This window comes from Vitis riparia, chromosome 3 (genome assembly GCF_004353265.1).
Source record: "Vitis riparia cultivar Riparia Gloire de Montpellier isolate 1030 chromosome 3, EGFV_Vit.rip_1.0, whole genome shotgun sequence".
Taxonomy (NCBI): Eukaryota; Viridiplantae; Streptophyta; class Magnoliopsida; order Vitales; family Vitaceae; genus Vitis; species Vitis riparia.
Genome location: NC_048433.1, coordinates 14,995,688 through 14,999,889, shown reverse-complemented (window position 1 = coordinate 14,999,889; position 4,202 = coordinate 14,995,688). Strand labels below are relative to the sequence as shown.

Here is a 4,202-nt window from a genome sequence, read left to right as displayed (position 1 = left end):
AAAAATTATGATTTTTAGAAAAAGACTTGGAATCGCCACTTATTCTTGTTTTATTTTTTAAGGAAAAAACAAAATTAAAAATTTAAAAAAAAAAAAAAAAAAAAAAAAAAAAAAAACTAAATGTGACTCTTGAAGGAAAAACAAATTTACGAAAAATCGAGTTTAGGTTTGAGGGTCAGGTTATTAGAAAGATACGGTAAAAACCGTAACACCCTTTTAAGTCCCTAAAAATGAATATCTACTAAATAAGATGAAGCAAATGTGGCAATTAATAAGGAAAGTAATTGATACCAATGAAATGATCAAATAGTAAAACGAATCATGCATAAGAATAAGCAAAGTGGGAGTAAAATCGTACCTTAATAGCAAGTAATAGTGCGTTATCATAGAAACAAGGTTAGTTCAAGTACAAAATTATCACATGCATATCAAAAAACAATCCAAAGATCAAACAATGTCCTTTAAGCATAACAGTCGACAATCAGAAGAGAAAAACTCATATATAGGACCCTCACTAAAGCCCAATTGATTTTGCATGAATCAATCTCACAAATTCCATTGTTTTGGAATTATGAAAATGATCTTCATACTTATTAAAAATCAAGAAAAACAAAAAATTATTTTAAAATCAAAGAAAATTTGTACAAGTGCATACCAAAATGAAAATGACAGCAGACTTATTAAAATCAAGATTTTTCGCGACCTAAAACCTTAATAAAGGATGAAAAGTTGTAGAATTAAAAAAATATTTAAAACTGGAGTGGAATTAAAATTATTTAAAAGAAAACTAGAGTTTTAAAATTTATTTGAAAATTGAAATTTTGAAAATTATTTGAAAATTAATTTGAAAATTGAAATTTTGAAAGATTATTTGAAAATGGGAGTTCTTAAAATTAAATTTAAAAATTAAGGTTTTAAAATTTAAATTTGAAAGAAATTGAAGTTTTAAAAATTAATTGAGAATTGGAATTTTGAAAATTAAATTATGAAAATTGGAATCTTGGAAATTATTCGAAGATGTAATTTTATAAATAAATAATAATAATAATAATAATAATAATAATAATAATAATAATAAACAAATTTAAAAATTGAAATTTTGGAAATTAAAAATTAAATTCAAAAATTAAAATTTTGAAGAATTATTTAAAAAATGAATTTTAAAAATAAACAAATAGAATAATAATAATAATAACAAAAATATAATGATTAAATAAATAAATATGAAAATTGAAATTTTGGAAATTAAGAATTAAATTTGAAAATTGAAATTTTGAAGAATTATTTAAAGATCGAATTTTAAAAATAAATAAATAAATAAAATAATAATGACAAAAATAATAATGATAAAATAAATAAATATGAAAATTGGAATTTTGAAAATTGAAAATTAAATTTGGAAATCGAAATTTTAAAAAATTATTTAAAGGTGAAAATTTAAAAATAAATAAATAAATAAAATAATAATGATTACAAAAATAATAATGATAAAATAAATAAATATGAAAATTAAAATTTTGAAAATTAAAAATTAAATCTAAAAATTGAAATTTTGAAGAATTTGTTAAAAAATGAAGTTTTAAAAATTAAATTTGAAAATCGAAATTTTAAAAAATTATTTAAGAATTGAATTTTTAGCAATCATTTAAAAATTGGAATAAAAATGAGATTTTTGAGAAATCGGGATTTTAAGAATCATTTAAAACAAAAAAATTACGGAAATCAAACTTGGACACGTGAAAAAAAAAAAAAAGTTCCGCCATGAGACCACAACTGCATCATTTCACTGCCACTTATTTATTCTGAAAACTTGAAGTGCCCTGCCACTTATGAAAATTCCCATGCCACCCTTGACTTGTCATTCCGTTTGCTTACACCGCCTTATGTCATTAGTTCGCTACCAGCTTCTGGAGGTGAAGTAATGAAGCCCCACTTCTCCATGAAATGCACCAACTTGCTGCCTATTTACACCTGGCAGCACCTAAATCACCATGCAGGGCCTCGTTCCACCTCCCAAATGCGGCAACCCTGAAATCCTTTCCAAGCTTCCTTTCTCATCTTTGCTTTCCCCGCGTTCAACTTATCCATTCCGAAAAAGAATTTTTGAACTGAAGTTCCCAAGTCTCCAGCTGTATATGCTTCATTCTTGAGCACCTGTTGTTGAAGATACTTGGCACAAAACTTTGCAACTACCTTACCTCCATAGCCATCACAAACACCAAAAAAACGAAGTGGAAGCATCCAGATCAGGGTATGCAGCATGAGCATCTTCCATGGTTGCGCGCCATCCTTGCATGGATGATGAACCATATCTAACCCTGCCATTCTCACCATCCTCAGATAACTTCTCAGTTTTTGGGGTGCTCAGGTATATACCCATCTCTAGCTGCGCGATTGGCTCAGATTTATGTTCTGAAAGCTTGAACTCTAGGACTCTGTTCTCTGCCTTCTGGAAGGCTAGAATCCTCCTGTCAAGCTCTTTCGCAAGACCGTCCCCCTTCCTCTTTTGTTGTCGTTCCTCCCCTTGATGAATCCACAAAGCTTTTATATCCTTCCCAAGGCTTTTCATGGCCCGGGAAACAGTCTCGTCCGGCAACTTCTGTAAGAAAAATAGCCAATCATGGCAGGTTATGAGCAGCGGTGGCCCATCGGCTCGGCATGGCGGAGCTGAGCTTCTGCCTCGTGAGCAGAATTCAACCTCAGGGACTACGAACTTGGAGAGCCATCCATGGAGAGCTTCAAAAATGGAACCGTGGGCGTGTTCACCTCCCTGCCGGTCAGTTCTGTCCAGAAAGACTTCCCATTTCGTGTCACAAATTGAGCTGTGAGATTAATAACATCCAACTCTTCCCCTGTAATCCCTTCTGGAAGACGAACAGCGCATTGCTCAGTCTCTGGGGGGCTCAAGAACCTTGCGGAATGGTTTAAACTGGGACGAGGGCTCAGGCTTCATCAATGTCTCACTATTGTCGGCAGGTGGAGCAGATGGGGTAGATTCAGGAGCAAAAGAATCTGCAAGTTGTGAAGGAATCTGCTGTGCAGAGGACTGATTCTGAGAGCGAAGTTCAAACAGGCGGTGTTGGAGGTATGCATGGTAGGGATCCGAACCATTCAAGAAATTGAACTTTACATTGCCAGCATGAGCATCGGTAAATGAAGTTCCAATAGGGGTTTCTGCTCTCAGACCCAATTCCTCAACAGTGACACTTGAAATCAATGCGAACCCACACACAGGGGAGGCACATACGGGGAATGCACAAAACAAGGAGGAAATACAGAAAAAGAAAGAAAACAGGAAAAAAGGAATGACAGTAAAAATAGGCCAGACTCTGATAGGCGTAGTGAACAAAGCTCCAAATCATGCATTCTCAATGAGCTTTAAGAGTAAATGAAGAGACCAAAAGAGAATTCGGAAAGAGAATGAAACATACTTCTGAAACAAAAGACACGAAAAAAGTCAAGGAATAATCTCCAGATTCAGCAATCACCGTACAACTTTGGATATCCATACATAGCCAACTAATAACACCCACACATAAGCAACAAATAGAATGCCAGAAACTCAACAAGAACAGAGTGAAAATAGTGATATGCATAAATAATCTGAGAGCTGGGATAATCATACCTGAGAAATCTCCCTTACACGCAATGTTTTCTACACCTATAATTCACCCCGAAGCCCACGATAAATTCTCTCTTTTTCTGTGTATCCCACTCTCCCCGTCAAACTGGAGAATGCCCTCTGCTCCAAAGAAGAAGGAAAAAAAACAAAAAACCTTCCTTTCTTGCCCACCCCCCAGATTTGTCACCCTCTCCTTTTTCATCCTCCAGATCCCAAAACCTCACCTGCTCCAAAGAAAAGTAGAAAAGAATAATAATATATTGAAAAAATCCTCTCCTTTTTCATCCTCCAGATCCCAAAACCTCATCTGCTACAAAGAAAAAGTCTCTCCCGTCCCATCTTGATCCCAAAACCTCATCTGCTACAAAGAAAAAGTCTCTCCCGTCCCATCTTGATCCCAAAACCTCACCTGCTCCAAAGAAAAGAAGAAAAGAATAATAATAAGAATAATAATAAAAACTTCACACGTCTCTCTCCCGTCCCATCTTCAAAAAAATCCCCTCGGTAACAGTACCAAGGGTCTCCAAAAAGCCCGCGGCTCGACCCAAGCTCGGCCTGGCCCAACGGGCTAAAGTCCGAC

The 4,202-nt window shown here is 34.2% G+C and overlaps 1 long non-coding RNA gene across 1 annotated transcript; it reads right to left on the bottom strand.

The window, feature by feature from the left end:
- Positions 1–1,762: 1,762 nt before the first annotated feature.
- On the bottom strand, positions 1,763–3,835 carry LOC117910884. Its single transcript, XR_004650817.1, has 2 exons — positions 3,626–3,835; positions 1,763–3,433 (listed from the first exon to the last, which is right to left on the bottom strand). It is a non-coding gene; the product is annotated as an uncharacterized LOC117910884 (long non-coding RNA).
- Positions 3,836–4,202: the final 367 nt, after the last annotated feature.